Source organism: Mesoplodon densirostris, chromosome 4 (genome assembly GCF_025265405.1).
Source record: "Mesoplodon densirostris isolate mMesDen1 chromosome 4, mMesDen1 primary haplotype, whole genome shotgun sequence".
Classification (NCBI taxonomy): domain Eukaryota; kingdom Metazoa; phylum Chordata; class Mammalia; order Artiodactyla; family Ziphiidae; genus Mesoplodon; species Mesoplodon densirostris.
Window position 1 is genome coordinate 113,655,985 of NC_082664.1, and position 25,345 is coordinate 113,681,329.

Here is a 25,345-nt window from a genome sequence, read left to right on the forward strand (position 1 = left end):
ATATTTTTGTTTTCACGCATGTGCGCGTGTGTGACTGTTACTGCACACGACGATGCGCTTGCGGGCTTCTTTGTGTGCCTCTGAATCCGCATCTTGGTCTCTGTGTGTCCCTGTGGCCCTCTCCTGAGACCTCGAACCATAAAAGCCAGAGTTTATACACAGCGTCCTGGATTTGGACCCCCCCACTGAATGGAAAAAGACCTCTTCAAGCTTCAACAGACTGAATGTGAACTTTGAAACCCAGGGGGCTTTGAAATAGGCCAAGGACTTCCACTCTTCCACAGCCAAGCCTTCTGGCCAACGCACAAACACCTGACGAGACCTGCTTTCCGACCGTGGGTGTAACATATAGATGGACCCAGAAATCCTGCAACCTAGTAGAATATGTAATGTGCACTTGGGGGCACTCCCATCATTTTTAGGAGCAAGGAAACCTCCTATGGGCGGGCCGACCTGCGACTGGCTACAGGCAAGATGCAGCCCGGCACCTCTCAAGGGGCTAACGAAATTCGGCCCAACTGCCAAATGTTGCCAACTATGACAAATCACTTTGCGAGGACCCATGGGAATGCCCACCACAGGAATTGGTGGGCTTCAGTAACCAAGACTCACGTTCAAACCCCACTGTGGAAACTAGGCTAGCTTCCCAAGCACGTGTTGCCAGCATCCAGCCACCAGGTTTGGCGGCCCTGAACCCGGAGGAAACACTCAAATTCTTAACAGTGTTGTCCTACGTGCCCTCCTCCAGCTCACCGGGTAAGTCGAACCTACTGGAAGCCACAGACATCATTCAATCACAGGTTCACTGTATACCAGGGATGGCAGAACGCAAACACGACTGCTTTGATGACACTGACCATACGCCATGCATCCTGGCACTTCTTCACTGACAGAGTGACACTACCGAGAACCTCCCAGAGATCAAAGGCACTCTCCCTGAGGACCACAGACCGATTTCCAATGGAAGAACTCTGCTTCGCGAGGGGACCTGCAAGCTTCAAAGGGCACAGTGGCTGTCCACGGCAGCGCACCTGGCATCGGAACACTGAACGCATCTCTGCTCCGCCAATGGACTGCTCCAGATAAACCACTAGCTATCCAAAACTCCTGCGTGCCACAATGGCTGGCCGCATCATGCCCTCTCGGAGAAACACTTTCGCTTTGCACATTCCCAAACAAGGAAACAAAGTGGTCAAAGGGCATGTTCGCATAACCCAAATACCCCCAAGGTGAGCGGCAGAGACGCTTCAACATGTCTAACTTCTCGGCGTCCCGCAAGACACCCTTTGCGCGACATTCCTCCGGCAACGGGATCACAGCTCTACGCAGGTTAAGTACGTAAACACATCCTCATGTACTGCCAATGCCATCCCCTTCGTGGGCAGCTGATGCCAGCACATCACGAACAGGACGCATTCTTGGGAAGACGTGGCCAGCTCCTGCAACCCAATCATGACAGCCCATCCCACGACATCACACAGGACATGTCCTCATGATGCCTTGCCATCTTCTGCAGGCCAGCAGCCACCACGCAGGCTTCAATGCAGCACTCGGTCCTAACCCCACTCCACGATGACCCACTTAGTGCCAAAACTCTGTCGGGATCTGCAGTGGAGTAGCCGACATGGGCAATACCTAGCCCTAATCCATCAGCTCCCTTCCGTTGAAGACCAACCGCAGCCCACACCCACCCACTGCTCCATCCCCACCGGGCACTAAAGAACTTCAGCACGCCAAAACAAATGACAGGGAGGGACACTGGCCTGGCCTGAGGCTCCAGACTCCAACCAGGGATGCTTCCTCATTTTGGCTTCCAGAAATAGCCCCCGAAGCTGCATGCACAAACGTGATCCTGGCCAAAGCAGACCTTTCCAAGCTGCAAGCTTACTGGGCCTACACCAGCACGCACTCCGACTCTGAAGACCAGCAGGAGAGCCTTCCCCCTCGCATGCCCTCAACGGTCTTTCAGCAGGGACCTAATATGCGTAGATGACCCAGCTTATGGGTAGACACAGTGGACCCCCAGATAGGAGCACCTCGAATTCTGGAACCCTGGTGTGTGTTTGCATGCAGGTCAGAAGGGGACGCTGGCCCTCACTCCTCACTCTCCCCTACCCCCGAGAGACGAAACGTGCTGGACCTCAGATTCGATGAGGAGACGGTAGAGTGTTCTCACTCATTTTGTTCAGATTTTCCAAGGAATGCATACAAGGGTGTCACCATCGATCCAAGCACAGGCTGGGACGCTGCAGAACACAACCGGGCATGCCGTGGGGGTCTGAAGAGGAGAGATGACCTCGGAGTAATCCAAAACCCTGGGGAATCCACAGCCCTCAGGTCACTCAGAAAGAGCAACAGTCAGTCCACTCTTGCAGCCACTGGGACGGTCTGAGGAAAACCTCATATCCAATGGCACATCTTAGGGTGGGTGAAAGCCTACCTTCCTGAGTTAGCCAGAGCCACGCATAGAAACAGGCCCCTGTGTCATTTTTCCACTTTTCCTTAGCACCTGCAGTCATCAGCCAACGCGTAGGTCTTCTTGTCTTTGCCGACGGCCAGCCTTGTCCAGCAGCTGCACCTGAGAACTGGAGATAAATCAGGCAGGCTTCAGAATTGGACCGGGGTACTCAGAGATCATGATTCATGAGAATTTTTACCTGGGCTTCAGCTCGGAATCTGCCTCCCAAAGACGTCTACATTTATAGAGAACTCAATGTTTGTCTGACAGCACGACTGCAGGAATTAAGGCATGTACGTTGGCCGGTACGTGAGAGGGTATATTTTTGTTTTCACGCATGTGCGCGGGTGTGATTGTTACTGCACATGAGGACGCGCTTGTGGGCGTCTTTGTGTGCCTCTGAATCCGCATCTTGCTCTCTGTGTGTTCCTGTGGCCCTCTCCTGAGACCTCGAACCATAAAAGCCAGAGTTTATACACAGCGTCCTGGATTTGGACCCCCCGACTGAATGGAGAAAGACCTCTTCAAGCTTCAACAGACTGAATGTGAACTTTGAAACCCAGGGCGTTTTGACATAGGCCACGGACTTCCACTCTTCCACAGCCAAGCCTTCTGACCAACGCACAAACACCTGACGAGACCTGCTTTCCGACCGTGGGTGTAACATAAAGATGGACCCAGAAATCCTGCAACCTAGTAGAATATGTAATGTGCACTTGGGGCCACTCCCATCATTTTTAGGAGCAAGGAAACCTCCTATGGGCGGGCCGACCTGCGACTGGCTACAGGCAAGATGCAGCCCGGCACCTCTCAAGGGGCTAACGAAATTCGGCCCAACTGCCAATTGTTGCCAACTATGACAAATCACTTTGCGAGGACCCAGGGGAATGCCCACCACAGGAAGTGGTGGGCTTCAGTAACCAAGACGCACGTTCAAACCCCACTGCGGAAACTAGGCTAGCTTCCCAGGCACGTGTTGCCAGCATCCAGACACCAGGTTTGGCGGCCCTGAACCCGGAGGAAACACTCAAATTCTTGACAGTGTTGTCCTACGTGCCCTCCTCCTGCCCACCGGGTAAGCCGAACCTACTGGAAGCCATAGACATCATTCAAACACGGGGTCACTGTATACCAGGGATGGCAGACTGCAAACACGACTGCTTTGATGACACTGACCAAACCCCATGCATCCTGGCACTTCTTCACTGACAGAGTGACACTACCGAGAACCTCCCAGAGATCAAAGGCACTCTCCCCGAGGACCACAGACCGATTTCCAATGGAAGAACTCTGCTTCGCGAGGGGACCTGCAAGCTTCAAAGGGCACAGTGGCTGTCCACGGCAGCGCACCTGGCATCGGAACACTAAACGCATCTCTGCTCCGCCAACGCACTGCTCCAGATAAACCACTAGCTATCCAAAACTCCTGCGTGCCACAAGGGCTGGCCGCATCATGCCCTCTCGGAGAAACACTTTCGCTTTGCACATTCCCAAACAAGGAAACAAAGTGGCCAAAGGGCATGTTCGCATAACCCAAATACCCCCAAGGTGAGCGGCACAGACGCTTCAACATGTCTAACGTCTCGGCGTGCCGCAAGACACCCTTTGGGCGACATTCCTCCTGCAACGGGATCACAGCTCTACTCAGGTTAAGTACGTAACCGCATACTCATGTACTGCCAAAGCCATCCCCTTCGTGGGCAGCTGATGCCAGCACATCACGAACAGGACGCATTCTTGGGAAGACGTGGCCAGCTCCTGCAACCCAATCATGACAGCCCATCCCACGACATCACACAGGACATGTCCTCATGATGCCTTGCCATCTTCTGCAGGCCAGCAGCCACCACGCAGGCTTCAATGCAGCACTCGGTCCTAACCCCACTCCACGATGACCCACTTAGTGCCAAAACTCTGTCGGGATCTGCAGTGGAGTAGCCAACATGGGCAATACCTAGCCCTAATCCATCAGCTCCCTTCCGTTGAAGACCAACCCCAGCCCACACCCACCCACTGCTCCATCCCCACCGGGCACTAAAGAACTTCAACGCGCCAAAACAAATGACAGGGAGGGACACAGGCCTGGCCTGAGGCTCCAGGCTCCAACCAGGGACGCTTCCTCATTTTGGCTTCCAGAAATAGCCCCCGAAGCTGCATGCACAAATGTGATCCTGGCCAAAGCACAACTTTCCAAGCTGCAAGCTTACTGGGCCTACACCAGCACACACTCCGACTCTGAAGACCAGCAGGAGAGCCTTCCCCCTCGCATGCCCTCAACGGTCTTTCAGCAGGGAACTAATATGCGTAGATGACCCAGCTTATGGGCAGACACAGTGGACACCCAGATAGGGGCACCTCGAATTCTGGAACCCTGGTGTGTGTTTGCATGCAGGTCAGAAGGGGACCTACATGCCTACAGGCCCTCCTCCTGCCCACTGGGTAAGTCGAACCTACTGGAAGCCACAGACATCATTCAAACACGGGGTCACTGTATACCAGGGATGGTAGACCGCAAACACGACTGCTTTGATGACACTGACCATACGCCATGCATCCTGGCACTTCTTCACTGACAGAGTGACACTACCGAGAACCTCCCAGAGATCAAAGGCACTCTCCCCGAGGACCACAGACCGATTTCCAATGGAAGAACTCTGCTTCGCGAGGGGACCTGCAAGCTTCAAAGGGCACAGTGGCTGTCCACAGCAGCGCACCTGGCATCAGAACACTGAACGCATCTCTGCTCCGCCAACGGACTGCTCCAGATAAACCACTAGCTGTCCAAACCTCCTGCGTGCCACAAGGGCTGGCCGCATCATGCCCTCTCGGAGAAACACTTTCGCTTTGAACATTCCCATACAAGGAAACAAAGTGGCCAAAGGGCATGTTCGCATAACCCAAATACCCCCAAGGTGAGCGGCACAGACGCTTCAACATGTCCAACTTCTCGGCGTCCCACAAGACACCCTTTGGGCGACATTCCTCCGGCAACGGGATCACAACTCTACGCAGGTTAAGTACGTAACCGCATACTCATGTACTGCCAAAGCCATCCCCTTCGTGGGCAGCTGATGCCAGCACATCACGAACAGGACGCATTCTTGGGAAGACGTGGCCAGCTCCTGCAACCCAATCATGACAGCCCATCCCACGACATCACACAGGACATGTCCTCATGATGCCTTGCCATCTTCTGCAGGCCAGCAGCCACCACGCAGGCTTCAATGCAGCACTCGGTCCTAACCCCACTCCACGATGACCCACTTAGTGCCAAAACTCTGTCGGGATCTGCAGTGGAGTAGCCGACATGGGCAATACCTAGCCCTAATCCATCAGCTCCCTTCCGTTGAAGACCAACCGCAGCCCACACCCACCCACTGCTCCATCCCCACCGGGCACTAAAGAACTTCAGCGCGCCAAAACAAATGACAGGGAGGGACACTGGCCTGGCCTGAGGCTCCAGACTCCAACCAGGGATGCTTCCTCATTTTGGCATCCAGAAATAGCCCCCGAAGCTGCATGCACAAACGTGATCCTGGCCAAAGCAGACCTTTCCAAGCTGCAAGCTTACTGGGCCTACACCAGCACGCACTCCGACTCTGAAGACCAGCAGGAGAGCCTTCCCCCTCGCATGCCCTCAACGGTCTTTCAGCAGGGACCTAATATGCGTAGATGACCCAGCTTATGGGCAGACACAGTGGACCCCCAGATAGGAGCACCTCGAATTCTGGAACCCTGGTGTGTGTTTGCATGCAGGTCAGAAGGGGACGCTGGCCCTCACTCCTCACTCTCCCCTACCCCCGAGAGACGAAACGTGCTGGACCTCAGATTCGATGAGGAGACGGTAGAGTGTTCTCACTCATTTTGTTCAGATTTTCCAAGGAATGCATACAAGGGTGTCACCATCGATCCAAGCACAGGCTGGGACGCTGCAGAACACAACCGGGCATGCCGTGGGGGTCTGAAGAGGAGAGATGACCTCGGAGTACTCCAAAACCCTGGGGAATCCACAGCCCTCAGGTCACTCAGAAAGAGCAACAGTCAGTCCACTCTTGCAGCCACTGGGACGGTCTGAGGAAAACCTCATATCCAATGGCACATCTTAGGGTGGGTGAAAGCCTACCTTCCTGAGTTAGCCAGAGCCACGCATAGAAACAGGCCCCCGTGTCATTTTTCCACTTTTCCTTAGCACCTGCAGTCATCAGCCAACGCGTAGGTCTTCTTGTCTTTGCCGACGGCCAGCCTTGTCCAGCAGCTGCACCTGAGAACTGGAGATAAATCAGGCAGGCTTCAGAATTGGACCGGGGTACTCAGAGATCATGATTCATGAGAATTTTTACCTGGGCTTCAGCTCGGAATCTGCCTCCCAAAGACGTCTACATTTATAGAGAACTCAATGTTTGTCTGACAGCACGACTGCAGGAATTAAGGCATGTACGTTGGCCGGTACGTGAGAGGGTATATTTTTGTTTTCACGCATGTGCGCGGGTGTGATTGTTACTGCACATGAGGACGCGCTTGTGGGCGTCTTTGTGTGCCTCTGAATCCGCATCTTGCTCTCTGTGTGTTCCTGTGGCCCTCTCCTGAGACCTCGAACCATAAAAGCCAGAGTTTATACACAGCGTCCTGGATTTGGACCCCCCGACTGAATGGAGAAAGACCTCTTCAAGCTTCAACAGACTGAATGTGAACTTTGAAACCCAGGGCGTTTTGACATAGGCCACGGACTTCCACTCTTCCACAGCCAAGCCTTCTGACCAACGCACAAACACCTGACGAGACCTGCTTTCCGACCGTGGGTGTAACATAAAGATGGACCCAGAAATCCTGCAACCTAGTAGAATATGTAATGTGCACTTGGGGCCACTCCCATCATTTTTAGGAGCAAGGAAACCTCCTATGGGCGGGCCGACCTGCGACTGGCTACAGGCAAGATGCAGCCCGTCACCTCTCAAGGGGCTAACGAAATTCGGCCCAACTGCCAATTGTTGCCAACTATGACAAATCACTTTGCGAGGACCCAGGGGAATGCCCACCACAGGAAGTGGTGGGCTTCAGTAACCAAGACCCACGTTCAAACCCCACTGCGCAAACTAGGCTAGCTTCCCAGGCACGTGTTGCCAGCATCCAGACACCAGGTTTGGCGGCCCTGAACCCGGAGGAAACACTCAAATTCTTGACAGTGTTGTCCTACGTGCCCTCCTCCTGCCCACCGGGTAAGTCGAACCTACTGGAAGCCATAGACAACATTCAAACACGGGGTCACTGTATACCAGGTATGGCAGACTGCAAACACGACTGCTTTGATGACACTGACCATACCCCATGCATCCTGGCACTTCTTCACTGACAGAGTGACACTACCGAGAACCTCCCAGAGATCAAAGGCACTCTCCCCGAGGACCACAGACCGATTTCCAATGGAAGAACTCTGCTTCGCGAGGGGACCTGCAAGCTTCAAAGGGCACAGTGGCTGTCCACGGCAGCGCACCTGGCATCGGAACACTAAACGCATCTCTGCTCCGCCAACGCACTGCTCCAGATAAACCACTAGCTATCCAAAACTCCTGCGTGCCACAAGGGCTGGCCGCATCATGCCCTCTCGGAGAAACACTTTCGCTTTGCACATTCCCAAACAAGGAAACAAAGTGGCCAAAGGGCATGTTCGCATAACCCAAATACCCCCAAGGTGAGCGGCACAGACGCTTCAACATGTCTAACGTCTCGGCGTGCCGCAAGACACCCTTTGGGCGACATTCCTCCTGCAACGGGATCACAGCTCTACTCAGGTTAAGTACGTAACCGCATCCTCATGTACTGCCAAAGCCATCCCCTTCGTGGGCAGCTGATGCCAGCACATCACGAACAGGACGCATTCTTGGGAAGACGTGGCCAGCTCCTGCAACCCAATCATGACAGCCCATCCCACGACATCACACAGGACATGTCCTCATGATGCCTTGCCATCTTCTGCAGGCCAGCAGCCACCACGCAGGCTTCAATGCAGCACTCGGTCCTAACCCCACTCCACGATGACCCACTTAGTGCCAAAACTCTGTCGGGATCTGCAGTGGAGTAGCCGACATGGGCAATACCTAGCCCTAATCCATCAGCTCCCTTCCGTTGAAGACCAACCCCAGCCCACACCCACCCACTGCTCCATCCCCACCGGGCACTAAAGAACTTCAACGCGCCAAAACAAATGACAGGGAGGGACACAGGCCTGGCCTGAGGCTCCAGGCTCCAACCAGGGACGCTTCCTCATTTTGGCTTCCAGAAATAGCCCCCGAAGCTGCATGCACAAATGTGATCCTGGCCAAAGCACACCTTTCCAAGCTGCAAGCTTCCTGGGCCTGCACCAGCACGCACTCCGACTCTGAAGACCAGCAGGAGAGCCTTCCCCCTCGCATGCCCTCAACGGTCTTTCAGCAGGGACCTAATATGCGTAGATGACCCAGCTTATGGGCAGACACAGTGGACACCCAGATAGGGGCACCTCGAATTCTGGAACCCTGGTGTGTGTTTGCATGCAGGTCAGAAGGGGACCTACATGCCTACAGGCCCTCCTCCTGCCCACTGGGTAAGTCGAACCTACTGGAAGCCACAGACATCATTCAAACACGGGGTCACTGTATACCAGGGATGGCAGACCGCAAACACGACTGCTTTGATGACACTGACCATACGCCATGCATCCTGGCACTTCTTCACTGACAGAGTGACACTACCGAGAACCTCCCAGAGATCAAAGGCACTCTCCCCGAGGACCACAGACCGATTTCCAATGGAAGAACTCTGCTTCGCGAGGGGACCTGCAAGCTTCAAAGGGCACAGTGGCTGTCCACAGCAGCGCACCTGGCATCAGAACACTGAACGCATCTCTGCTCCGCCAACGGACTGCTCCAGATAAACCACTAGCTGTCCAAACCTCCTGCGTGCCACAAGGGCTGGCCGCATCATGCCCTCTCGGAGAAACACTTTCGCTTTGAACATTCCCATACAAGGAAACAAAGTGGCCAAAGGGCATGTTCGCATAACCCAAATACCCCCAAGGTGAGCGGCACAGACGCTTCAACATGTCCAACTTCTCGGCGTCCCACAAGACACCCTTTGGGCGACATTCCTCCGGCAACGGGATCACAACTCTACGCAGGTTAAGTACGTAACCGCATACTCATGTACTGCCAAAGCCATCCCCTTCGTGGGCAGCTGATGCCAGCACATCACGAACAGGACGCATTCTTGGGAAGACGTGGCCAGCTCCTGCAACCCAATCATGACAGCCCATCCCACGACATCACACAGGACATGTCCTCATGATGCCTTGCCATCTTCTGCAGGCCAGCAGCCACCACGCAGGCTTCAATGCAGCACTCGGTCCTAACCCCACTCCACGATGACCCACTTAGTGCCAAAACTCTGTCGGGATCTGCAGTGGAGTAGCCGACATGGGCAATACCTAGCCCTAATCCATCAGCTCCCTTCCATTGAAGACCAACCCCAGCCCACACCCACCCGCTGCTCCATCCCCACCGGGCACTAAAGAACTTCAACGCGCCAAAACAAATGACAGGGAGGGACACAGGCCTGGCCTGAGGCTCCAGGCTCCAACCAGGGACGCTTCCTCATTTTGGCTTCCAGAAATAGCCCCCGAAGCTGCATGCACAAATGTGATCCTGGCCAAAGCACACCTTTCCAAGCTGCAAGCTTACTGGGCCTACACCAGCACACACTCCGACTCTGAAGACCAGCAGGAGAGCCTTCCCCCTCACATGCCCTCAACGGTCTTTCAGCAGGGACCTAATATGCGTAGAGGACCCAGCTTATGGGCAGACACAGTGGACACCCAGATAGGAGCACCTCGAATTCTGGAACCCTGGTGTGTGTTTGCATGCAGGTCAGAAGGGGACCTACATGCCTACAGGCCCTCCTCCTGCCCACTGGGTAAGTCGAACCTACTGGAAGCCACAGACATCATTCAAACACGGGGTCACTGTATACCAGGGATGGCAGACCGCAAACACGACTGCTTTGATGACACTGAGCATACGCCATGCATCCTGGCACTTCTTCACTGACAGAGTGACACTACCGAGAACCTCCCAGAGATCAAAGGCACTCTCCCCGAGGACCACAGACCGATTTCCAATGGAAGAACTCTGCTTCGCGAGGGGACCTGCAAGCTTCAAAGGGCACAGTGGCTGTCCACAGCAGCGCACCTGGCATCAGAACACTGAACGCATCTCTGCTCCGCCAACGGACTGCTCCAGATAAACCACTAGCTGTCCAAACCTCCTGCGTGCCACAAGGGCTGGCCGCATCATGCCCTCTCGGAGAAACACTTTCGCTTTGAACATTCCCAAACAAGGAAACAAAGTGGCCAAAGGGCATGTTCGCATAACCCAAATACCCCCAAGGTGAGCGGCACAGACGCTTCAACATGTCCAACTTCTCGGCGTCCCGCAAGACACCCTTTGGGCGACATTCCTCCGGCAACGGGATCACAACTCTACGCAGGTTAAGTACGTAACCGCATACTCATGTACTGCCAAAGCCATCCCCTTCGTGGGCAGCTGATGCCAGCACATCACGAACAGGACGCATTCTTGGGAAGACGTGGCCAGCTCCTGCAACCCAATCATGACAGCCCATCCCACGACATCACACAGGACATGTCCTCATGATGCCTTGCCATCTTCTGCAGGCCAGCAGCCACCACGCAGGCTTCAATGCAGCACTCGGTCCTAACCCCACTCCACGATGACCCACTTAGTGCCAAAACTCTGTCGGGAGCTGCAGTGGAGTAGCCGACATGGGCAATACCTAGCCCTAATCCATCAGCTCCCTTCCGTTGAAGACCAACCCCAGCCCACACCCACCCACTGCTCCATCCCCACCGGGCACTAAAGAACTTCAACGCGCCAAAACAAATGACAGAGAGGGACACAGGCCTGGCCTGAGGCTCCAGGCTCCAACCAGCGATGCTTCCTCATTTTGGCTTCCAGAAATAGCCCCCGAAGCTGCATGCACAAACGTGATCCTGGCCAAAGCAGACCTTTCCAAGCTGCAAGCTTACTGGGCCTACACCAGCACACACTCCGACTCTGAAGACCAGCAGGAGAGCCTTCCCCCTCGCATGCCCTCAACGGTCTTTCAGCAGGGACCTAATATGCGTAGATGACCCAGCTTATGGGCAGACACAGTGGACCCCCAGATAGGAGCACCTCGAATTCTGGAACCCTGGTGTGTGTTTGCATGCAGGTCAGAAGGGGACGCTGGCCCTCACTCCTCACTCTCCCCTACCCCCGAGAGACGAATCGTGCTGGACCTCAGATTCGATGAGGAGACGGTAGAGTGTTCTCACTCATTTTGTTCAGATTTTCCAAGGAATGCATACAAGGGTGTCACCATCGATCCAAGCACAGGCTGGGACGCTGCAGAACACAACCGGGCATGCCGTGGGGGTCTGAAGAGGAGAGATGACCTCGGAGTACTCCAAAACCCTGGGGAATCCACAGCCCTCAGGTCACTCAGAAAGAGCAACAGTCAGTCCACTCTTGCAGCCACTGGGACGGTCTGAGGAAAACCTCATATCCAATGGCACATCTTAGGGTGGGTGAAAGCCTACCTTCCTGAGTTAGCCAGAGCCACGCATAGAAACAGGCCCCTGTGTCATTTTTCCACTTTTCCTTAGCACCTGCAGTCATCAGCCAACGCGTAGGTCTTCTTGTCTTTGCCGACGGCCAGCCTTGTCCAGCAGCTGCACCTGAGAACTGGAGATAAATCAGGCAGGCTTCAGAATTGGACCGGGGTACTCAGAGATCATGATTCATGAGAATTTTTACCTGGGCTTCAGCTCGGAATCTGCCTCCCAAAGACGTCTACATTTATAGAGAACTCAATGTTTGTCTGACAGCACGACTGCAGGAATTAAGGCATGTACGTTGGCCGGTACGTGAGAGGGTATATTTTTGTTTTCACGCATGTGCGCGGGTGTGATTGTTACTGCACATGAGGACGCGCTTGTGGGCGTCTTTGTGTGCCTCTGAATCCGCATCTTGCTCTCTGTGTGTTCCTGTGGCCCTCTCCTGAGACCTCGAACCATAAAAGCCAGAGTTTATACACAGCGTCCTGGATTTGGACCCCCCCACTGAATGGAGAAAGACCTCTTCAAGCTTCAACAGACTGAATGTGAACTTTGAAACCCAGGGCGTTTTGACATAGGCCACTTACTTCCACTCTTCCACAGCCAAGCCTTCTGACCAACGCACAAACACCTGACGAGACCTGCTTTCCGACCGTGGGTGTAACATAAAGATGGACCCAGAAATCCTGCAACCTAGTAGAATATGTAATGTGCACTTGGGGCCACTCCCATCATTTTTAGGAGCAAGGAAACCTCCTATGGGCGGGCCGACCTGCGACTGGCTACAGGGAAGATGCAGGCCGGCACCTCTCAAGGGGCTAACGAAATTCGGCCCAACTGCCAATTGTTGCCAACTATGACAAATCACTTTGCGAGGACCCAGGGGAATGCCCACCACAGGAAGTGGTGGGCTTCAGTAACCAAGACCCACGTTCAAACCCCACTGCGGAAACTTGGCTAGCTTCCCAGGCACGTGTTGCCAGCATCCAGACACCAGGTTTGCCGGCCCTGAACCCGGAGGAAACACTCAAATTCTTGACAGTGTTGTCCTACGTGCCCTCCTCCTGCCCACCGGGTAAGTCGAACCTACTGGAAGCCATAGACATCATTCAAACACGGGGTCACTGTATACCAGGTATGGCAGACTGCAAACACGACTGCTTTGATGACACTGACCATACCCCATGCATCCTGGCACTTCTTCACTGACAGAGTGACACTACCGAGAACCTCCCAGAGATCAAAGGCACTCTCCCCGAGGACCACAGACCGATTTCCAATGGAAGAACTCTGCTTCGCGAGGGGACCTGCAAGCTTCAAAGGGCACAGTGGCTGTCCACAGCAGCGCACCTGGCATCAGAACACTGAACGCATCTCTGCTCCGCCAACGGACTGCTCCAGATAAACCACTAGCTGTCCAAACCTCCTGCGTGCCACAAGGGCTGGCCGCATCATGCCCTCTCGGAGAAACACTTTCGCTTTGAACATTCCCATACAAGGAAACAAAGTGGCCAAAGGGCATGTTCGCATAACCCAAATACCCCCAAGGTGAGCGGCACAGACGCTTCAACATGTCCAACTTCTCGGCGTCCCACAAGACACCCTTTGGGCGACATTCCTCCGGCAACGGGATCACAACTCTACGCAGGTTAAGTACGTAACCGCATACTCATGTACTGCCAAAGCCATCCCCTTCGTGGGCAGCTGATGCCAGCACATCACGAACAGGACGCATTCTTGGGAAGACGTGGCCAGCTCCTGCAACCCAATCATGACAGCCCATCCCACGACATCACACAGGACATGTCCTCATGATGCCTTGCCATCTTCTGCAGGCCAGCAGCCACCACGCAGGCTTCAATGCAGCACTCGGTCCTAACCCCACTCCACGATGACCCACTTAGTGCCAAAACTCTGTCGGGATCTGCAGTGGAGTAGCCGACATGGGCAATACCTAGCCCTAATCCATCAGCTCCCTTCCGTTGAAGACCAACCGCAGCCCACACCCACCCACTGCTCCATCCCCACCGGGCACTAAAGAACTTCAGCGCGCCAAAACAAATGACAGGGAGGGACACTGGCCTGGCCTGAGGCTCCAGACTCCAACCAGGGATGCTTCCTCATTTTGGCATCCAGAAATAGCCCCCGAAGCTGCATGCACAAACGTGATCCTGGCCAAAGCAGACCTTTCCAAGCTGCAAGCTTACTGGGCCTACACCAGCACGCACTCCGACTCTGAAGACCAGCAGGAGAGCCTTCCCCCTCGCATGCCCTCAACGGTCTTTCAGCAGGGACCTAATATGCGTAGATGACCCAGCTTATGGGCAGACACAGTGGACCCCCAGATAGGAGCACCTCGAATTCTGGAACCCTGGTGTGTGTTTGCATGCAGGTCAGAAGGGGACGCTGGCCCTCACTCCTCACTCTCCCCTACCCCCGAGAGACGAAACGTGCTGGACCTCAGATTCGATGAGGAGACGGTAGAGTGTTCTCACTCATTTTGTTCAGATTTTCCAAGGAATGCATACAAGGGTGTCACCATCGATCCAAGCACAGGCTGGGACGCTGCAGAACACAACCGGGCATGCCGTGGGGGTCTGAAGAGGAGAGATGACCTCGGAGTACTCCAAAACCCTGGGGAATCCACAGCCCTCAGGTCACTCAGAAAGAGCAACAGTCAGTCCACTCTTGCAGCCACTGGGACGGTCTGAGGAAAACCTCATATCCAATGGCACATCTTAGGGTGGGTGAAAGCCTACCTTCCTGAGTTAGCCAGAGCCACGCATAGAAACAGGCCCCCGTGTCATTTTTCCACTTTTCCTTAGCACCTGCAGTCATCAGCCAACGCGTAGGTCTTCTTGTCTTTGCCGACGGCCAGCCTTGTCCAGCAGCTGCACCTGAGAACTGGAGATAAATCAGGCAGGCTTCAGAATTGGACCGGGGTACTCAGAGATCATGATTCATGAGAATTTTTACCTGGGCTTCAGCTCGGAATCTGCCTCCCAAAGACGTCTACATTTATAGAGAACTCAATGTTTGTCTGACAGCACGACTGCAGGAATTAAGGCATGTACGTTGGCCGGTACGTGAGAGGGTATATTTTTGTTTTCACGCATGTGCGCGGGTGTGATTGTTACTGCACATGAGGACGCGCTTGTGGGCGTCTTTGTGTGCCTCTGAATCCGCATCTTGCTCTCTGTGTGTTCCTGTGGCCCTCTCCTGAGACCTCGAACCATAAAAGCCAGAGTTTATACACAGCGTCCTGGATTTGGACCCCCCGACTGAATGGAGAAAGACCTCTTCAAGCTTCAACAGACTGAATGTGAACTTTGAAACCCAGGGCGTTTTGACATAGGCCACGGACTTCCACTCTTCCACAGCCAAGCCTTCTGACCAACGCACAAACACCTGACGAGACCTGCTTTCCGACCGTGGGTGTAACATAAAGATGGACCCAGAAATCCTGCAACCTAGTAGAATATGTAATGTGCACTTGGGGCCACTCCCATCATTTTTAGGAGCAAGGAAACCTCCTATGGGCGGGCCGACCTGCGACTGGCTACAGGCAAGATGCAGCCCGTCACCTCTCAAGGGGCTAACGAAATTCGGCCCAACTGCCAATTGTTGCCAACTATGACAAATCACTTTGCGAGGACCCAGGGGAATGCCCACCACAGGAAGTGGTGGGCTTCAGTAACCAAGACCCACGTTCAAACCCCACTGCGCAAACTAGGCTAGCTTCCCAGGCACGTGTTGCCAGCATCCAGACACCAGGTTTGGCGGCCCTGAACCCGGAGGAAACACTCAAATTCTTGACAGTGTTGTCCTACGTGCCCTCCTCCTGCCCACCGGGTAAGTCGAACCTACTGGAAGCCATAGACAACATTCAAACACGGGGTCACTGTATACCAGGTATGGCAGACTGCAAACACGACTGCTTTGATGACACTGACCATACCCCATGCATCCTGGCACTTCTTCACTGACAGAGTGACACTACCGAGAACCTCCCAGAGATCAAAGGCACTCTCCCCGAGGACCACAGACCGATTTCCAATGGAAGAACTCTGCTTCGCGAGGGGACCTGCAAGCTTCAAAGGGCACAGTGGCTGTCCACGGCAGCGCACCTGGCATCGGAACACTAAACGCATCTCTGCTCCGCCAACGCACTGCTCCAGATAAACCACTAGCTATCCAAAACTCCTGCGTGCCACAAGGGCTGGCCGCATCATGCCCTCTCGGAGAAACACTTTCGCTTTGCACATTCCCAAACAAGGAAACAAAGTGGCCAAAGGGCATGTTCGCATAACCCAAATACCCCCAAGGTGAGCGGCACAGACGCTTCAACATGTCTAACGTCTCGGCGTGCCGCAAGACACCCTTTGGGCGACATTCCTCCTGCAACGGGATCACAGCTCTACTCAGGTTAAGTACGTAACCGCATCCTCATGTACTGCCAAAGCCATCCCCTTCGTGGGCAGCTGATGCCAGCACATCACGAACAGGACGCATTCTTGGGAAGACGTGGCCAGCTCCTGCAACCCAATCATGACAGCCCATCCCACGACATCACACAGGACATGTCCTCATGATGCCTTGCCATCTTCTGCAGGCCAGCAGCCACCACGCAGGCTTCAATGCAGCACTCGGTCCTAACCCCACTCCACGATGACCCACTTAGTGCCAAAACTCTGTCGGGATCTGCAGTGGAGTAGCCGACATGGGCAATACCTAGCCCTAATCCATCAGCTCCCTTCCGTTGAAGACCAACCCCAGCCCACACCCACCCACTGCTCCATCCCCACCGGGCACTAAAGAACTTCAACGCGCCAAAACAAATGACAGGGAGGGACACAGGCCTGGCCTGAGGCTCCAGGCTCCAACCAGGGACGCTTCCTCATTTTGGCTTCCAGAAATAGCCCCCGAAGCTGCATGCACAAATGTGATCCTGGCCAAAGCACACCTTTCCAAGCTGCAAGCTTCCTGGGCCTGCACCAGCACGCACTCCGACTCTGAAGACCAGCAGGAGAGCCTTCCCCCTCGCATGCCCTCAACGGTCTTTCAGCAGGGACCTAATATGCGTAGATGACCCAGCTTATGGGCAGACACAGTGGACACCCAGATAGGGGCACCTCGAATTCTGGAACCCTGGTGTGTGTTTGCATGCAGGTCAGAAGGGGACCTACATGCCTACAGGCCCTCCTCCTGCCCACTGGGTAAGTCGAACCTACTGGAAGCCACAGACATCATTCAAACACGGGGTCACTGTATACCAGGGATGGCAGACCGCAAACACGACTGCTTTGATGACACTGACCATACGCCATGCATCCTGGCACTTCTTCACTGACAGAGTGACACTACCGAGAACCTCCCAGAGATCAAAGGCACTCTCCCCGAGGACCACAGACCGATTTCCAATGGAAGAACTCTGCTTCGCGAGGGGACCTGCAAGCTTCAAAGGGCACAGTGGCTGTCCACAGCAGCGCACCTGGCATCAGAACACTGAACGCATCTCTGCTCCGCCAACGGACTGCTCCAGATAAACCACTAGCTGTCCAAACCTCCTGCGTGCCACAAGGGCTGGCCGCATCATGCCCTCTCGGAGAAACACTTTCGCTTTGAACATTCCCATACAAGGAAACAAAGTGGCCAAAGGGCATGTTCGCATAACCCAAATACCCCCAAGGTGAGCGGCACAGACGCTTCAACATGTCCAACTTCTCGGCGTCCCACAAGACACCCTTTGGGCGACATTCCTCCGGCAACGGGATCACAACTCTACGCAGGTTAAGTACGTAACCGCATACTCATGTACTGCCAAAGCCATCCCCTTCGTGGGCAGCTGATGCCAGCACATCACGAACAGGACGCATTCTTGGGAAGACGTGGCCAGCTCCTGCAACCCAATCATGACAGCCCATCCCATGACATCACACAGGACATGTCCTCATGATGCCTTGCCATCTTCTGCAGGCCAGCAGCCACCACGCAGGCTTCAATGCAGCACTCGGTCCTAACCCCACTCCACGATGACCCACTTAGTGCCAAAACTCTGTCGGGATCTGCAGTGGAGTAGCCGACATGGGCAATACCTAGCCCTAATCCATCAGCTCCCTTCCATTGAAGACCAACCCCAGCCCACACCCACCCGCTGCTCCATCCCCACCGGGCACTAAAGAACTTCAACGCGCCAAAACAAATGACAGGGAGGGACACAGGCCTGGCCTGAGGCTCCAGGCTCCAACCAGGGACGCTTCCTCATTTTGGCTTCCAGAAATAGCCCCCGAAGCTGCATGCACAAATGTGATCCTGGCCAAAGCACACCTTTCCAAGCTGCAAGCTTACTGGGCCTACACCAGCACACACTCCGACTCTGAAGACCAGCAGGAGAGCCTTCCCCCTCACATGCCCTCAACGGTCTTTCAGCAGGGACCTAATATGCGTAGATGACCCAGCTTATGGGCAGACACAGTGGACACCCAGATAGGAGCACCTCGAATTCTGGAACCCTGGTGTGTGTTTGCATGCAGGTCAGAAGGGGACCTACATGCCTACAGGCCCTCCTCCTGCCCACTGGGTAAGTCGAACCTACTGGAAGCCACAGACATCATTCAAACACGGGGTCACTGTATACCAGGGATGGCAGACCGCAAACACGACTGCTTTGATGACACTGAGCATACGCCATGCATCCTGGCACTTCTTCACTGACAGAGTGACACTACCGAGAACCTCCCAGAGATCAAAGGCACTCTCCCCGAGGACCACAGACCGATTTCCAATGGAAGAACTCTGCTTCGCGAGGGGACCTGCAAGCTTCAAAGGGCACAGTGGCTGTCCACAGCAGCGCACCTGGCATCAGAACACTGAACGCATCTCTGCTCCGCCAACGGACTGCTCCAGATAAACCACTAGCTGTCCAAACCTCCTGCGTGCCACAAGGGCTGGCCGCATCATGCCCTCTCGGAGAAACACTTTCGCTTTGAACATTCCCAAACAAGGAAACAAAGTGGCCAAAGGGCATGTTCGCATAACCCAAATACCCCCAAGGTGAGCGGCACAGACGCTTCAACATGTCCAACTTCTCGGCGTCCCGCAAGACACCCTTTGGGCGACATTCCTCCGGCAACGGGATCACAACTCTACGCAGGTTAAGTACGTAACCGCATACTCATGTACTGCCAAAGCCATCCCCTTCGTGGGCAGCTGATGCCAGCACATCACGAACAGGACGCATTCTTGGGAAGACGTGGCCAGCTCCTGCAACCCAATCATGACAGCCCATCCCACGACATCACACAGGACATGTCCTCATGATGCCTTGCCATCTTCTGCAGGCCAGCAGCCACCACGCAGGCTTCAATGCAGCACTCGGTCCTAACCCCACTCCACGATGACCCACTTAGTGCCAAAACTCTGTCGGGATCTGCAGTGGAGTAGCCGACATGGGCAATACCTAGCCCTAATCCATCAGCTCCCTTCCGTTGAAGACCAACCCCAGCCCACACCCACCCACTGCTCCATCCCCACCGGGCACTAAAGAACTTCAACGCGCCAAAACAAATGACAGGGAGGGACACAGGCCTGGCCTGAGGCTCCAGGCTCCAACCAGCGATGCTTCCTCATTTTGGCTTCCAGAAATAGCCCCCGAAGCTGCATGCACAAACGTGATCCTGGCCAAAGCAGACCTTTCCAAGCTGCAAGCTTACTGGGCCTACACCAGCACACACTCCGACTCTGAAGACCAGCAGGAGAGCCTTCCCCCTCGCATGCCCTCAACGGTCTTTCAGCAGGGACCTAATATGCGTAGATGACCCAGCTTATGGGCAGACACAGTGGACCCCCAGATAGGAGCACCTCGAATTCTGGAACCCTGGTGTGTGTTTGCATGCAGGTCAGAAGGGGACGCTGGCCCTCACTCCTCACTCTCCCCTACCCCCGAGAGACGAATCGTGCTGGACCTCAGATTCGATGAGGAGACGGTAGAGTGTTCTCACTCATTTTGTTCAGATTTTCCAAGGAATGCATACAAGGGTGTCACCATCGATCCAAGCACAGGCTGGGACGCTGCAGAACACAACCGGGCATGCCGTGGGGGTCTGAAGAGGAGAGATGACCTCGGAGTACTCCAAAACCCTGGGGAATCCACAGCCCTCAGGTCACTCAGAAAGAGCAACAGTCAGTCCACTCTTGCAGCCACTGGGACGGTCTGAGGAAAACCTCATATCCAATGGCACATCTTAGGGTGGGTGAAAGCCTACCTTCCTGAGTTAGCCAGAGCCACGCATAGAAACAGGCCCCTGTGTCATTTTTCCACTTTTCCTTAGCACCTGCAGTCATCAGCCAACGCGTAGGTCTTCTTGTCTTTGCCGACGGCCAGCCTTGTCCAGCAGCTGCACCTGAGAACTGGAGATAAATCAGGCAGGCTTCAGAATTGGACCGGGGTACTCAGAGATCATGATTCATGAGAATTTTTACCTGGGCTTCAGCTCGGAATCTGCCTCCCAAAGACGTCTACATTTATAGAGAACTCAATGTTTGTCTGACAGCACGACTGCAGGAATTAAGGCATGTACGTTGGCCGGTACGTGAGAGGGTATATTTTTGTTTTCACGCATGTGCGCGGGTGTGATTGTTACTGCACATGAGGACGCGCTTGTGGGCGTCTTTGTGTGCCTCTGAATCCGCATCTTGCTCTCTGTGTGTTCCTGTGGCCCTCTCCTGAGACCTCGAACCATAAAAGCCAGAGTTTATACACAGCGTCCTGGATTTGGACCCCCCCACTGAATGGAGAAAGACCTCTTCAAGCTTCAACAGACTGAATGTGAACTTTGAAACCCAGGGCGTTTTGACATAGGCCACTTACTTCCACTCTTCCACAGCCAAGCCTTCTGACCAACGCACAAACACCTGACGAGACCTGCTTTCCGACCGTGGGTGTAACATAAAGATGGACCCAGAAATCCTGCAACCTAGTAGAATATGTAATGTGCACTTGGGGCCACTCCCATCATTTTTAGGAGCAAGGAAACCTCCTATGGGCGGGCCGACCTGCGACTGGCTACAGGGAAGATGCAGGCCGGCACCTCTCAAGGGGCTAACGAAATTCGGCCCAACTGCCAATTGTTGCCAACTATGACAAATCACTTTGCGAGGACCCAGGGGAATGCCCACCACAGGAAGTGGTGGGCTTCAGTAACCAAGACCCACGTTCAAACCCCACTGCGGAAACTAGGCTAGCTTCCCAGGCACGTGTTGCCAGCATCCAGACACCAGGTTTGCCGGCCCTGAACCCGGAGGAAACACTCAAATTCTTGACAGTGTTGTCCTACGTGCCCTCCTCCTGCCCACCGGGTAAGTCGAACCTACTGGAAGCCATAGACATCATTCAAACACGGGGTCACTGTATACCAGGTATGGCAGACTGCAAACACGACTGCTTTGATGACACTGACCATACCCCATGCATCCTGGCACTTCTTCACTGACAGAGTGACACTACCGAGAACCTCCCAGAGATCAAAGGCACTCTCCCCGAGGACCACAGACCGATTTCCAATGGAAGAACTCTGCTTCGCGAGGGGACCTGCAAGCTTCAAAGGGCACAGTGGCTGTCCACGGCAGCGCACCTGGCATCGGAACACTAAACGCATCTCTGCTCCGCCAACGCACTGCTCCAGATAAACCACTAGCTATCCAAAACTCCTCCATGCCACAAGGGCTGGCCGCATCATGCCCTCTCGGAGAAACACTTTCGCTTTGCACATTCCAAAACAAGGAAACAAAGTGGCCAAAGGGCATGTTCGCATAACCCAAATACCCCCAAGTTGAGCGGCACAGACGCTTCAACATGTCCAACTTCTCGGCGTCCCGCAAGACACCCTTTGCGCGACATTCCTCCGGCAACGGGATCACAACTCTATGCAGGTTAAGTACGTAACCGCATCCTCATGTACTGACAAAGCCATCCCCTTCGTGGGCAGCTGATGCCAGCACATCACGAACAGGACGCATTCTTGGGAAGACGTGGCCAGCTCCTGCAACCCAATCATGACAGCCCATCCCACGACATCACACCGGACATGTCCTCATGATGCCTTGCCATCTTCTGCAGGCCAGCAGCCACCACGCAGGCTTCAATGCAGCACTCGGTCCTAACCCCACTCCACGATGACCCACTTAGTGCCAAAACTCTGTCGGGATCTGCAGTGGAGTAGCCGACATGGGCAATACCTAGCCCTAATCCATCAGCTCCCTTCCGTTGAAGACCAACCGCAGCCCACACCCACCCACTGCTCCATCCCCACCGGGCACTAAAGAACTTCAGCGCGCCAAAACAAATGACAGGGAGGGACACAGGCCTGGCCTGAGGCTCCAGGCTCCAACCAGCGATGCTTCCTCATTTTGGCTTCCAGAAATAGCCCCCGAAGCTGCATGGACAAACGTGATCCTGGCCAAAGCACACCTTTCCAAGCTGCAAGCTTACTGGGCCTACACCAGCACGCACTCCGACTCTGAAGACCAGCAGGAGAGACTTCCCCCTCGCATGCCCTCAACGGTCTTTCAGCAGGGACCTAATATGCGTAGATGACCCAGCTTATGGGCAGACACAGTGGACCCCCAGATAGGAGCACCTCGAATTCTGGAACCCTGGTGTGTGTTTGCATGCAGGTCAGAAGGGGACGCTGGCCCTCACTCCTCACTCTCCCCTACCCCCGAGAGATGAAACGTGCTGGACCTCAGATTCGATGAGGAGACGGTAGAGTGTTCTCACTCATTTTGTTCAGATTTTCCAAGGAATGCATACAAGGGTGTCACCATCGATCCAAGCACAGGCTGGGACGCTGCAGAACACAACCGGGCATGCCGTGGGGGTCTGAAGAGGAGAGATGACCTCGGAGTACTCCAAAACGCTGGGGAATCCACAGCCCTCAGGCCACTCAGAAAGAGCAACAGTCAATCCACTCTTGCAGCCATTTGGACCGTCTGAGGAAAACCTCATATCCAATGGCACATCATAGGGTGGGTGAAAGCCTACCTTCCTGAGTTAGCCAGAGCCACGCGTAGCAACATGCCCCCGTGTCATTTTTCCACTTTTCCTTAGCACCTGCAGTCATCAGCCAACGCGTAGGTCTTCTTCTCTTTGCCGACGGCCAGCCTTGTCCAGCATCTGCACCTGAGAACTGGACATAAATCAGGTAGGCTTCAGAATTGGACCGGTGTACTCAGAGATCATGATTCATGAGAATTTTTACCTGGGCTTGAGCTCGGACCCTGCCTCCCAAGGACGTCTACCTTTACAGAGAACTCAATGTTTGTCTGACAGCACGACTGCAGTAAGTAAGGCGTGTACATTGGCCAGTACGTGAGAGGGTATATTTTTGTTTTCACGCATGTGCGCGTGTGTGACTGTTACTGCACACGACGACGTGCTTGTGGGCTTCTTTTTATGCCTCTGAATCCGCATCTTGCTCTCTGTGTGTCCCTGTGGCCCTCTCCTGAGACCTCGAACCATAAAAGCCAGAGTTTATACACAGCGTCCTGGATTTGGACCCCCCACTGAATGGAGAAAGACGTCTTCAAGCTTCAACAGACTGAATGTGAACTTTGAAACCCAGGGGGGTTTCAAATGGGCCAAGGACTTCAACTATTCCACAGCCAAGCCTTCTGACCAACGCACAAACACCTGACGAGACCTGCTTTCCAACCGTGGGTGTAACATATAGATGGACCCAGAAATCCTGCAACCTAGTAGAATATGTAATGTGCACTTGGGGGCACTCCCATCATTTTTAGGAGCAAGGAAACCTCCTATGGGCGGGCCGACCTGCGACTGGCTACAGGCAAGATGCAGCCCGGCACCTCTCAAGGGGCTAACGAAATTCGGCCCAACTGCCAATTGTTGCCAACTATGCCAAATCACTTTGCGAGGACCCATGGGAATGCCCACCACAGGAAGTGGTGGGCTTCAGTAACCAAGACCCACGTTCAAACCACACTGCGGAAACTAGGCTAGCTTCCCAGGCACGTGTTGCCAGCATCCAGCCACCAGGTTTGGCGGCCCTGAACCCGGAGGAAACACTCAAATTCTTGACAGTGTTGTCCTACGTGCCCTCCTCCTGCCCACCGGGTAAGACGAACCTACTGGAAGCCACAGACATCATTTAAACTCGGGGTCACTGTATACCAGGGATGGCAGACCGCAAACACGACTGCTTTGATGACACTGACCATACCCCATGCATCCTGGCACTTCTTCACTGACAGAGTGACACTACCGAGAACCTCCCAGAGATCAAAGGCACTCTCCCCGAGGACCACAGACCGATTTCCAATGGAAGAACTCTGCTTCGCGAGGGGACCTGCAAGCTTCAAAGGGCACAGTGGCTGTCCACGGCAGTGCACCTGGCATCGGAACACTGAACGCATCTCTGCTCCGCCAACGGACTGCTCCAGATAAACCACTAGCTATCCAAAACTCCTGCGTGCCACAAGGGCTGGCCGCATCATGCCCTCTCGGAGAAACACTTTCGCTTTGCATATTCCCAAACAAGGAAACAAAGTGGCCAAAGGGCATGTTCGCATAACCCAAATACCCCCAAGGTGAGCGGCACAGACGCTTCAACATGTCCAACTTCTCGGTGTCCTGCAAGACACCCTTTGGGCGACATTCCTCCGGCAACGGGATCACAACTCTACGCAGGTTAAGTACGTAACCGCATCCTCATGTACTGCCAAAGCCATCCCCTTCGTGGGCAGCTGATGCCAGCACATCACGAACAGGACGCATTCTTGGGAAGACGTGGCCAGCTCCTGCAACCCAATCATGACAGCCCATCCCACGACATCACACAGGACATGTCCTCATGATGCCTTGCCATCTTCTGCAGGCCAGCAGCCACCACGCAGGCTTCAATGCAGCACTCGGTCCTAACCCCAGTCCACGATGACCCACTTAGTGCCAAAACTCTGTCGGGAGCTGCAGTGGAGTAGCCGACATGGGCAATACCTAGCCCTAATCCATCAGCTCCCTTCCGTTGAAGACCAACCCCAGCCCACACCCACACACTGCTCCATCCCCACCGGGCACTAAAGAACTTCAGCGCGCCAAAACAAATGACAGAGAGGGACACCTGCCTGGCCTGAGGCTCCAGGCTCCAACCAGGGATGCTTCCTCATTTTGGCTTCCAGAAATAGCCCCCGAAGCTGCATGCACAAACGTGATCCTGGCCAAAGCA

The 25,345-nt window shown here is 54.4% G+C and overlaps 6 non-coding genes across 6 annotated transcripts; all 6 read right to left on the minus strand.

Moving 5' to 3' along the window:
- Positions 1-2,136: 2,136 nt before the first annotated feature.
- On the minus strand, positions 2,137-2,229 carry LOC132490193 (small nucleolar RNA SNORD116). The gene has a single exon (XR_009532552.1). It is a non-coding gene; the product is annotated as a small nucleolar RNA SNORD116 (small nucleolar RNA).
- Positions 2,230-6,277: 4,048 nt separating this feature from the next.
- Positions 6,278-6,370, minus strand: LOC132489445 (small nucleolar RNA SNORD116). The gene has a single exon (XR_009531857.1). It is a non-coding gene; the product is annotated as a small nucleolar RNA SNORD116 (small nucleolar RNA).
- A 5,412-nt stretch (positions 6,371-11,782) lies between these two features.
- On the minus strand, positions 11,783-11,875 carry LOC132489446 (small nucleolar RNA SNORD116). Its single transcript, XR_009531858.1, has one exon. It is a non-coding gene; the product is annotated as a small nucleolar RNA SNORD116 (small nucleolar RNA).
- A 2,684-nt stretch (positions 11,876-14,559) lies between these two features.
- LOC132489447 (small nucleolar RNA SNORD116) lies at positions 14,560-14,652 on the minus strand. The gene has a single exon (XR_009531859.1). It is a non-coding gene; the product is annotated as a small nucleolar RNA SNORD116 (small nucleolar RNA).
- A 5,412-nt stretch (positions 14,653-20,064) lies between these two features.
- Positions 20,065-20,157, minus strand: LOC132489448 (small nucleolar RNA SNORD116). Its single transcript, XR_009531860.1, has one exon. It is a non-coding gene; the product is annotated as a small nucleolar RNA SNORD116 (small nucleolar RNA).
- A 2,684-nt stretch (positions 20,158-22,841) lies between these two features.
- On the minus strand, positions 22,842-22,934 carry LOC132489449 (small nucleolar RNA SNORD116). Its single transcript, XR_009531861.1, has one exon. It is a non-coding gene; the product is annotated as a small nucleolar RNA SNORD116 (small nucleolar RNA).
- Between the last annotated feature and the right edge of the window lie 2,411 nt (positions 22,935-25,345).